The sequence below is a fragment of the Tyto alba genome, unplaced genomic scaffold (genome assembly GCF_018691265.1).
Source record: "Tyto alba isolate M040663 unplaced genomic scaffold, T.alba_DEE_v4.0 Super-Scaffold_40, whole genome shotgun sequence".
Lineage (NCBI taxonomy): Eukaryota > Metazoa > Chordata > Aves > Strigiformes > Tytonidae > Tyto > Tyto alba.
In genome coordinates, this window is record NW_024881316.1 from 48,351,830 (window position 1) to 48,363,708 (window position 11,879).

General features: G+C 48.5%; 1 long non-coding RNA gene across 6 annotated transcripts; it reads left to right on the forward strand.

Moving 5' to 3' along the window:
* The first annotated feature begins 1,377 nt into the window (after positions 1-1,377).
* Positions 1,378-11,816, forward strand: LOC122154524. 6 transcript variants are annotated; one of them, XR_006166500.1, is made up of 7 exons: positions 1,378-1,544; positions 2,401-2,621; positions 6,093-6,205; positions 7,718-7,870; positions 9,057-9,347; positions 10,320-10,541; positions 10,869-11,816. It is a non-coding gene; the product is annotated as an uncharacterized LOC122154524 (long non-coding RNA). The 6 variants fall into 6 exon arrangements; XR_006166501.1 differs by having other exon boundaries at positions 2,386-2,621; positions 7,718-9,347; XR_006166496.1 differs by having other exon boundaries at positions 7,718-9,347.
* The last annotated feature ends 63 nt before the right edge of the window (positions 11,817-11,879 follow it).

The window sequence follows — 11,879 nt, forward strand, 5'->3', positions numbered from 1 at the left end:
GAACCCCCACAACACGGGGCTGTGGGGCTGAGCTGCAAGCGTGGCATACCCAGGAGCTGCTACTTTCTGCTGCTATGCACAAAAAAATGTTGTTTAAAGCTTTTGCCACCCTGTTTGATCTGACCTGCTGTTATTTTTCTTTCTTTTTTTTTTTTTTAACTCTAAGACATCTTCTTAACTCTCATGCTCACTTGGGATGCTCTTAAGAACATGGACTTTAATCCCAGTGTTACTTAAATACCAATTTAATATTTGTTTTCTCTCTGCCTTGACAAGATATTCCTCAGGTCAAGCAGGCATGAAATTAGATATTGAGTGCAATTCTTCTGGGCAAGAAGAGCTACCTTCTAAAATCTTATCTCAAAACCACTTGGAAATGTGTTTTTATTATTTATGCCATAAAATCTCATTCGATGTTGAAGGCCCAAAGGATTACAATTCTGAATTGGTTGGTTTGCTGTTGTTTTCTTTTTTTTTTCCCCCCGTCCTTGCTGAAATCTGGCCTTTCAAAATAACACAGAGAGAATCTTTGTTTTGATCTAAAATAGCAGCTGCAAGGGCTTTTAAATGACCATTTAAATGAGATTTCTTTTTTGCATCTTCGCATTATAGTTTCATTCTCGGTCTCTGAGATCAGTAGCTGCGGTTGAGCAGCCGAGCCGTCTAATGGGAATAAATTGTAATATTGTTCCAACTGTCTCCGATTATTACTGTTGAGCTCTATTAATGAACCGCCTTCATTAAGCAAACTGCAAAGTGTGTTGACGGCGGCGTATCAGAGGTTGCTCTGCGAAGCCAGACCCAGCCATCATCTAACCCCACGGTCTTTACGTTGGGTTACGGTTCGTGATCCTCGGCGTGACGTGATTTCTAACGGACAGAAACCCCACGGACCAGCAGAGCAATGCCGCCTTGCTTTGTGACTCCCAGAGAACATCTTGCGGCGAGGTGAGGTTTTGGGTCGCAGCGGCGATGCTGCGAAGTATGGCAGTATTCCCTCAAAAAGGGCCCGAGGCACAGGCAGCACAGACTGAGGTGGGACAGGGCTGGCCCACAGCCACTCTGGTGATGTGTGGCAGGACCTGGGGTGAGCCTGAGACCCCCCTTCTCTGTCAGCGCGACACAACCCACAAACGCCATTTGGGGCTCGCCCCCTCACGAAACTCGTCTATGCTAGCGGACCACATATCCCAGCATGCAATGCTGTCCCGCCAGGAGACGGCGCGGAAAGGACTACAACTCCCAGCGGGCATCGCGCCTCGCTGCCCGCCTCCCCGGAGCGGCGGGGTGGGCGGCGCTGCACGCTGGGATCTGTAGTCCAGCCGGACGTCGGTCACACACGGTGCCTCCCTTCCTCCGCCCCCCCCCTCCCCCGGTTTGACACCCCCTCCCGCCCCGCTCCGCCCTCCTCCCCGCCCCGCCGGTTGTCCCTCCGTAAACGGAAGCCGAGGAGGGACGAAGGAGCCGGGGAGGAGGTTGGAGCAGCGCGATGGGGGACTCCAAAGTGAAGGTGGCGGTGCGCGTCCGCCCCACGAACCGGCGAGGTGAGACTTTCCTCCCTCAGTGACACTCCCCCGCTCCCCGGCGCTGGTGTGAGGGGAGCGGGCCCGAGGGGCAGAGCGGGGCGGGAGGCCGGGGGGTGCCGGTCCTCATGGGTGTCTGTAGGGGCAGGTGTGGGTGTCGAGGTGCGCGTGACCCGTCGCGGGGGCGTGTTTATAGGTGTATGTGTCGGGGGGGGTGGGGGGGAAGTGTGTATAGGTATATTTATTTATTAATTAATCTTTATGAAGATCTTAGTTTTGTCATTTAGACGTAAGGTATTTTCACACTCTCTTGTATAGTCAGTTTTTCCCTTATTTGTGCTGGCTTCTATGTAGCAAAGGGCAAAGACAAAAATCACTGTAAGGCAACAAACTTTGGCAGAGGGCTATTCTGCAGAAAATCTGGTGACGAAAAGAAATAGTGAAAGAAGTATACTGAAAATCTGTGAAACTAATGCAGAAAGTGAGGATAGGCAGCAATATATTAAAAATAGTATTTCACATTCCCTGGTACTATGAGAAATGCAAAATGAAACAGTAGCTATTAGCTTGGCATGTCAAAAAAGGCCAGTTGTAAGGTGCTTACTTAAGAAATGTTGTAGGAGATAGAGTGTGCGGCAAATCGGTTTGCGATGTTACAGCAGGGAGTGAATTCAAAAGCGATTTCAGGCAAGAGGGAGCTGGAACATTTCTGGGGACCAGTAGCACTAACAGTGGCAGAAGCAATGGTGAAGAATTTACAGGATTTCAGCACAGAGCAGGAAAACTAAAACAGATTCCGATAAAATGCCAGGGCAGTTTACTGGGAAGGATGTTTCTACTTTAGAGAGCTCATTTTTGCCAGTTTGTAAATTCATAGCGGCCGAGAGTCATGAATGCCTCACAACTGGTGACTGCAGAGCTAGAAAATGGAATGACAACAGCTCAGCAGCCGCTTTAGAGACAGCCAGCGTGGCTTCGCCGAGGGCAAATCGTGCCCGACTAATCCAGCGGCCTTCCATGATGGAGTGACGGCATTAGAGGACGAGGGAAGAGCTACGGATGTCACCTGCCTGGAGGACGTCAGTGAGGCACGGACAGGTTCTGGATAAATGGCTTTTAATGGAAAAACTGAGAACAAAACACGCACTACCAAAGCTACTACATCGTCAACACACCCTCCCCCCTCCCCAAACCCACCCGTTCCCCGCAACAGGCCCAGTCCCACCCCCCGCCCCAGCACTGGCTGCAGGGGCCTTGCGCTTGCCGCCATTTTCTGGCCGGGAGCCATTTTGCCGCTTCTCCGCTCGCTTCTCCGCTCGCTTCTCCGCTCGCTTCTCCGCTCGCTTCTCCCTCGCTTCTCCCCTCGCTTCTCCCTCGCTTCTCCCCTCGCTTCTCCGCTCGCTTCTCCGCTCGCTTCTCCTCACTTCTCCCCTCGCTTCTCCCGGCTGGTGTCGTGCCGGGACACACTGCCCTGAGGGGGTGGCAGGTCTGTCCCCACGTCCTGCCGTGGATCCTCAGCCCTCATCCTGATGGGAGTTAAGTGCTCCCTGCTCAGGGTGGCTTTGGAGGCCTTGGGACACGAGTCATTGGGGAGCATCTTCTCGGGCAGCCACAGCGAGCTGATCCTGCGCTGGGGGATGGAGCCACTAGTGCCACCGGTGTCCACGGGCACGGGGACGCTGCTGGAATCGTCCGGCTGATCCCCCCCTTGCCCCCAGGGAGCAATCCAAGTGCCTCATAGCCTCTTCCAGCAGCACCACCTCAGGCAGCACAACGTCACCGGCTGGAATCACCCCGGGGTCCCTGATGGCTTGGACGTGGAGGGCCAGAGTGGCTGGGGGAGATGTTACCACCCAGGGGGGTGCCCTCATCCATGGACATCAGGACATCACTCGCCAGGGAGATGTCACATCCTGGGAGGATGTCCTCATCCATGGGGACATCACTCGCCAGGGAGATGTCACATCCTGGGAGGATGTCCTCATCCATGGGGACATCACTCGCCAGGGAGATGTCAACACCTGGGAGGATGTCCTCATCCATGGGGACATCACTCGCCAGGGAGATGTCAACACCTGGGAGGATGTCCTTACCATGGGGATATTGTTGCCTGGGTTTGGCTGCCACTGCCTGGGGGTGCCGCCAGCGGTTGGCTCTGCTGGACAGGCCATGGTGCGTGTACTGTCCCTCGACGTGGTGGTGGCTGCGGAGGGACGGTGGCAGCACTGGACGGGCTGAGGCCGCTGCTCTGCCCTGACAGTTGTGGGGCAGGACAGCTCAGCTTGGCTCTGGGGGGCCCATTGCTCTGCCCAGGCCGGGGGGAGCCGCAGCCCGGGGGTCCCCACAGGGCAGCGCCTGGCCGGGAAGCAACGCTGTGGCCGGTGACAAAGGTGGCAGCTGGAGGCAGGTTGGTGCTCGTCCACTCCGAGTGGGAGACATGGGGGTTGAAGCAGCTGCTGCTTGGAGCCATCTGCAGACCTGCAGAGGTGAGAGGGAGATGTGCAGGGGTGAGGACCTGGAGGAATCTCCTGGGGCACCCCCTGAGCCAGCCCTGAGCACAGACATCCCCCTGCTCTGTGCCGGGTGAGTGGGGAGCTTGTGGCAGGGACGATTGTCCATGTGGTGGTGAAATGGGAGAGATGGCTCCAAGAGATTGGGGAATTATCTATAAATTATATTTACTGGGCAGGTTGATCCTGACAGAGAGACATGAGCACTCACTGGTGATCACATCCCAAGCCGGGACAGGAGGGCGCATGAGGGGACTGAGAAGGAGAAGGGAGAGGCGCAACGGAGAAAGGGCTCTGAATTTCCCCAGAGCGAGTCCCGGGGCTGTCGGGGTCAGGGTTAGTCCTCACCTCTGGTGTAGAAGGTTTTGGGGAAGAGGAATGGCTGCAGTAGCTGGGCCATCGGAGGAGCCCCAGGGCCGCACAGTGTGTGCTGCAGAGCTGGCAGTGCCATGGTCACTTCTGTCCTGTGGATTCTGTTTGAGTGTTGCCTGGCAAGGAATGTTGGGGCTCCCCGTGTTCTGTCCCGCCCCCAGTAGCTTTGACTGCTCTTCATGCAGAGGGAAAGGGTTAACAAAAGAGTTGAGTTAAGAGTTATGGTCAATGGCTCAATGTCCAGGGGGAAACCAGTAAGGAGTGGTGTCCCTAAAGGGTTTGTACTGGGACCAGTACTATTTCATGTCTTCACCAATGACATAGACAGTGGGATTGAGTGCACCCTCATCAAATTAGTGAATGACACCAAACTGAGTGGTGCAGTTGCCTCACCTGAGGGAAGGCATGCCTTCCAGAGGGACCTGGACAAGCTTAAGAAGTGGGCCCATGTGAACCTCTTGGAGATCAACAAGGCCAAATGCAAGGTCCTGCACATGGGTCAGGGCAATCCCCAGTAACAATACAGGCTGGGGGATGAGTGGATTGAGAGCAGCCCCACAGAGAAGGACTTGGGAGTACTGGTGGATGAAAAGCTGGACATGACCCGGCAATGTCTGCTCGCAGCCCAGAAAGCCACCCGTGTTCTGGGCTGCAGCCAGAGCAGGGGGGGCAGCAGGGCCAGGGAGGGATTCTCCCCTCTGCTGCGCTCTGGGGAGACCCCCCTGCAGTGCTGGGGCCAGCCTGGGGCCCCTGACATCAGAAGGACACTGACCTGCTTGAGCAGGGCCAGAGGAGGCCACAGAAATAATCAGAGGGATTAAACACCTTTCCCATGATGAAAGGTTTGGGGTGGTTCAGCCTGGAGAAGGGAAAGCTCTTGGGGAGACCTTATTGCCGCCTTTCAGTACTTAAAGGGGGCTTATAAGAAAGATGCAGAGAGACATTTTAATAGGGTCTGTTGCAAGAGGACAAGGAGCAACAGTTTTAAACTGAAAGGGGGTAGATTTCGATTAGATGTAAGGAAGAAATTCTTTACTGTGAGGGCAGTGAGGCGCTGGCACAAGTTGCCCAGAGCAGCTGTGGCTGCCCCTCCCTGGAAGGGTTCAAGGCCAGGTTGGACGGGGCTGGGAGCCCCCTGGGCTGGGGGAAGGGGGCCCTGCCCGGGGCAGGGGGGTTGGGACTGGGTGATCTCTGAGGTCCCTTCCAACCCAAACCACTCTATGATTGAATGACATTTTTGTTCTGGAGCAACTTTCTGCAGACGTAATTTTTTGATCCCGCATGTGATGAATATTAGGAGCAACAGTGTGGCTGTGAAGCTGACTGTGGAAGAGCCTCTTAAGAGACATCTCCTCAAGGCAAGCGGGAGGCCGTATGCTGTACAATGCAGCTCTGGGCAAGAGGATGTCTCTGCAAAGAGATGGGCCTTTGAGCTGAGGGGTGTTGGAAGAGGTGGCTTGGTATTTCTGGCAGCTACACACTGCTCCTTGCTTCTCTGGTTGCGATGGCCTTGTGCTGTGCAACAAGCTCTCCTTCATGCTCTTCACTCGTAATAACGTGGTTCTTTGCCTTTCTGAAAACTCAGAAAACTTACCGGCACAAACCCGATGCTCCTTCCCATCCCAGTTATTCGCAATCGGGAGAGGTATTCCCAAATTTTAAGAGAAAATATTTTGTGTTTTCTTAGTTTTGCAGGCATCCATGAGTGAAGGACCAGAGTACCTCAATCTGTCCCTTCAACAATCCTTCCCCGCTCCATGTTTTCAATTGGAAACCGCACCAGTGAGCTCCTAAATCCAGGTATCATGTACACCAGTGAAGTGGAGGTCTGGAAGCAGAGACAGAAGCAAGGTCTAAGTATCAGAGCTGGGCTTCATTTTCCCAGTAAGCAGACCCAGACCTCAGCTTGAGTTCCCTCTTTATAACACATTGAGATATGGATAGGTACCTTAGGGAACATCTAATGTCAATGCTCACCCATACAGAAATACCACGGGGACTTTTGATTTAGGAGCCAAACTGGTTGGTTTGTTCAATGGGCACGTTTCCAGCAGAGGCCCATGACCCAGCTTTTAGCAGTACACTCCCAACACTTGACATTTATTAAAGCCACAGCTCAGTGAGTGAGGTAATTACCTGGGCATTTCCATTTTCATTTCTAGTAAGTCCAAATTAAAGTCCAAATAAGTACATTTTTAGCCCTTCGGCAAAGATTACTCCTTTTTTTTTTTTTGAACACTTTCCTTCAGGTAGTTAACCATTCATAATACCCATCAATAACCGCTTAGCTGAAGGTATTAGGGTTTAGGGTTACGTAGACAGTAGTAGTCAAAATGCTGTTTCATTCTTTTTGTCACATAATCTTTACTGTATGATAAGCACTACGTAGTAGGCACAAAGCAAAAAGGAGGCCCCCGGTATTTACTTCTCTCTGATAACCCGTGCTAATGAGTTTGCTGCCATTTTAGCTGAAATATGGATAAAAGAAATCCCATCTCGTGTCCTAACGAGCGCAAGCCCTGAGCGTAGACAAACCCTGGGAAGGGCCACATAAGGGTTGTGGCAAGATCAGTGGAAATCCTCTGCCCAAATTCAGGGTGCCAGGACCACATCTGTGTCTCCATGCTTGGCTGCAGCATTTTAGGAGCCATGGGAGAGTTGCCAGCACCCCTTTGCTCTCCCACTTTCACCCCAAAGGAGCTGGTCCAGGGGGGGTGCCACCAGGCAATGGGTGCTCATGCTGCGAGGGCGGGTAGAAGTCCTTGCTTGTCCCCAGCTCTTTCCTTAAAAGCAGCAGGGGAAAATCAATAAATAAGGAAGGACAGGAAAGGGGACCATTACAATTAGACCTGATTTTATTTTGCTCCGTAGCCACCGGGCGTCACTCTTGCCTATAGAGTCAGAAAGGAATTTTTGGTCGTCGCTGATAAAATCCCATTTCATCCATAAATTCTACAGCTCCCGGCACTGACAGCAGCATCCCCATTTATCAAAATTTCCCAAGTTTCAACATCAAATTACCAACTCGTTAAATCTGGGGGTATCTGGAGCTGGCAATTTAGCCTGCGGTGTTATTTGCTAAACATAGGCAAAACACATTAGGGTTTTTTTATTATTATTATTATTATTATTATTAGTGTAAATGCAGCTGGATAATTTAGATCTGGGTTTGGATTAGGATCTTGGCCAGTGTCTGTCGGTGTCTGGATTACCAGGACATGCTCTGAAGCTGTACAGCTTCTGGGAAGAGGGAAGGTGAAGAAGAGACAAGGTGTGGATGGGCAGAAAAGCAAAAAAATGTGGCTTTTGCAGGCGGCGCCTCTGCAGAAGTGGAGCAAAACCAACATGATTCAGCAGATGAAGCTGTAAAATATTCCAACCTTTGAAGTCAAGGCAGTTCAGCCCTGACCATTCATGTATCTCAGAAGTACTAGGAGATAAACGCGGGAAACATTACACAGCTCGGTAAATATGCGTTCATCAGAGTACCCGTAATTGCCATTGTGTTGGGATTTTTGCTTTTATAGAACTACAAACTTGTCTTACAACTGCTAGAAACGCTCTCCCGCTAATTTTGTATTTTTCAAGTTCTTCAGAGATTCTCCATTTTCTCCAAAGACAGAAAATCTATTTTCCTTTCAAACAAAGGAAATCCAGTGTGGAGTCTTTACCTGAGGAAAGAACCTCTCAAAGAAAATGTAACACGGCTGGTAAAACCAGTTGCTCTGAAACACTCTGTATCAGCAAACTGAACAGCTGATAAGAATAATAGAAATTTTTAGTCAATGAGAAAATACTCATCAGGAACCTCATCCTACCAGCACAAAATTTGCTAATATTGCCTGGCCTTGCGTTGCTGCCAGAAGTATGAATTTGTACTGAAATCCCACTGTATGGGAGAAGCACCCCAGCCAAAGTGTAAGAAATTTCACTGCTATAAACAGGGCACATATGGGGTTTATGGAGACATCGGGGTCTGGCTATTGATTTGTGCTTTCCTCTGGGTAATACATGTCCTATAATGCCATGAGATTTATGACCAGGACTTTGAACTCTGGAATAACTTTTAAAAAGAGGGGGCTGTCTATAAAAAGTGTGGTTCGGGTTTTAATCTGTTATAATCTAGTGCCGCAAGAAGACTTCGAGAGTTCATTTATTTGGCCGTGAATACTTTTCACACTGAGACTAGGAGGCCACACTCAAATACCTTCAAAAGTTCATGCCAGGATCAGTGAAATTCAGAGTCACGAATGACCCAGGGAACAATCAATCCTTTGATTATAGGAAGTTCCTATTAAAATAATGGAGCACAGAAAGTGCCTTGCTAAAATGAATGTGAGTCTCCCAAACCTGTACATTTGCGCAAAGTGTTGGCTGAGAAATTTCAGCAATTCCTTTTAAAAAAAAAAAAAACAAACAAAAAAAAAACAAAAAGCAGACAACATTTTGATATCAAGCAGAGTTTTGACAACTGATTTGGATAAATTGAATTTCTCTTTTATCCAGATTTCTTGACCTGTTCTTAATACCAATTTCCCTTGGTGCTTGCTTTCTTGATTATAGTTGAAAGAAATTTATAACAAATCTATCTTCTGTTTTCGCTTCTACGTACCTATAAATTTCTACTACATTTATATATTTGTATCTCCAGACTGAAAAGCAAGATAAACCTGAAGGCAAACTTATCGTACCAGAATAAAACTCTTTACTCCTGGGACTGGCCAAAACAACAATCTATGAAAAATGCAAAACAGCAACAGGTCTTGTTTTTAAACTGTTTCGCAAAATATTTTTGTGCTGAGAACCTGATCACTGAAGATGCTAAAGTGCTGCTGGCTGCCCTGAATGCCTCCCAGTCTCTGACTGGGACTGTCCCAGTTGGTGCTCAGCTTCTTGCAGAAGTGGACCCCTTAAGAGTTTGCATACAACTAACTAAACACTAGTAAGATCCTCTGTTTTAGTTTTCCAACACCTGAATGATTTATGGGCAGAAAGTAGGTCTACTGCAAATTCATAATTGATGCGTCTCTTTTGATACGCAGTCTAACAAATGAAAAAAAATATTTAAAATACAATTGATTTGTTACTTGTTATGGACTGGAAGAAGACTTCCAAAAGACTGTCATGTTTTCTGGCTTGCCCTGAGATACAGTTCTATCTAGAAGATCCGAGATCCAAACCATTCATACCTTCACCTAAACAAAACAAAGCCATCTTCTTCCCTTGGGTCCTGGTGATACACACACCCCAGCCATCCCAGTTATGTGGGACACATTAAACTGTTTTGACTTGGTTACTTCTAAACAAAACCAATGAAATTCAGTTGCTTATAAAAAAATGAGACGGAGGCCCTCTTTTTCTCTCCTCCACATCACTGCTTTAATCCCTGCTATGACCAGGTGGGTGTAGCAATACTGTAGCTCCTCAACCTGATGAAAATAGTGTTGCATTCAGAAATTCGATAAATGAATGGGAGGGACAAGTAATGCTTCCCCCCCCCCCCCCCCCCCCCGATGTTTTGTTAATTAAATTAGCATTTAAATAGCCAGAGCTAATCTGGGAAGTCAGGCCCTCATTACAGTAACTAGGAAGGGGGAAAAGAGCTGCAGACAATGCCCTACAAGATGGGGTTAAGTTGGCGTTTCACAAACTATTTGCCCAGCCTGTCCCTCCCAAGTGAAAGCTGCCACCCACCCCACCCCCCCTTTCCTCCCAGAATAATTAGCATGTTCCAGTGCTGTGAATGGAAACAATATCCTCCCTCCAAGCTGTGCCCCTCCAGGGAGATGCTTCCCACAGATTGTGAAACTCTGAGCCAGGGAAAGGGCTTGCCGAGGAATTCACAGTGGGGTAATTACACTGAGGTAGCTTGTGCCCGGTGCAAGATAAGTTGCATTACTGTAATTCATTGCAGGAGGCAGGGGCTCGCATAAAGGAAATGTCCAGAGGCAAGACTGCAGAGCCATGAGAAGTCATCGCCTTCCCAGAGCCCCGATAAAACCCGACGTTGAAGCTGAGGATGGTTCTTTGGCCTCCGAGGATGTCTCCGTCTTCAGAGAAGTTTGCAGAACGTAGCAACGATCACGTGCGAATCTGGTTTCTCTTTGGCAATTAGAATGGAAGAAAGGTTGAAAGGGTGAGTTTTCAGATTTTAAAATAAATTCTTCATCCCAAGTAGAAAACTGAAGCAAAGCTTGCAAGAATTGGATGCTTTCACTTGTTATTGTCCATGTATATGGCACTTAAAACATGCTGGCCCCTCTTTCTATCAAATGAAAAGCTGGTCTGCAATCCTTTCCCCACAAGATTTACTATTTAATTTTACATATAACAGAGAGACCAATGATAACTAATATCAGAGGAGAAGATGCAGGAGGAAGGGCTGGATTTGGGTGACACCTGCTATCCCCAGCAGTATGCACATCTGGCAGGTTTCATCCCACTTATTTAAATCGTATTCCAGGTGACTCAACAGAAAAAACATCACCCTCCACTTGCGGCTCATCATGCCCAGCTGTAAAGCGGGGATTATATTTACCTCCATTGCAAAGTACTCGGTTTCAGAAGACGTTGGTGCGGTTTGCTGAGGCCCCGGCTGGAAAATACCACAAGAAGTTCAAAGCCCGGTTTCATCCTGTAATTGGATCCTCAAGTCCACAAGTGCAAGAACCAACTGTGCGGGCTGACAGCAGGTCCTCCCCTCTTCCAACAAGAACCCCACCACAACACGGGGCTGTGGGGCTGAGCTGCAAGCGTGGCATACCCAGGAGCTGCTACTTTCTGCTGCTATGCACAAAAAAATGTTGTTTAAAGCTTTTGCCACCCTGTTTGATCTGACCTGCTGTTATTTTTTCTTTCTTTTTTTTTTTTTTAACTCTAAGACATCTTCTTAACTCTCATGCTCACTTGGGATGCTCTTAAAACATGGACTTTAATCCCAGTGTTACTTAAATACCAATTTAATATTTGTTTTCTCTCTGCCTTGACAAGATATTCCTCAGGTCAAGCAGGCATGAAATGATAGATATTGAGTGCAATTCTTCTGGGCAAGAAGAGCTACCTTCTAAGATCTTATCTCAAAACCACTTGGAAATGTGTTCTTTATTTATTTATGCCATAAAATCTCATTCGATGTTGAAGGCCCAAAGGATTACAATTCTGAATTTTGGTTTGCTGTTTTGTTTTCTTTTTTTTTTCCCCCCGTCCTTGCTGAAATCTGGCCTTTCAAAATAACAGAGAGAATCTTTGTTTTGATCTAAAATAGCAGCTGCAAGGGCTTTTAAATGACCATTTAAATGAGATTTCTTTTTTTGCATCTTCGCATTATAGTTTCATTCTCGGTCTCTGAGATCAGTAGCTGCGGTTGAGCAGCCGAGCCGTCTAATGGGAATAAATTGTAATATTGTTCCAACTGTCTCCGATTATTACTGTTGAGCTCTATTAATGAACCGCCTTCATTAAGCAAACTGCAAAG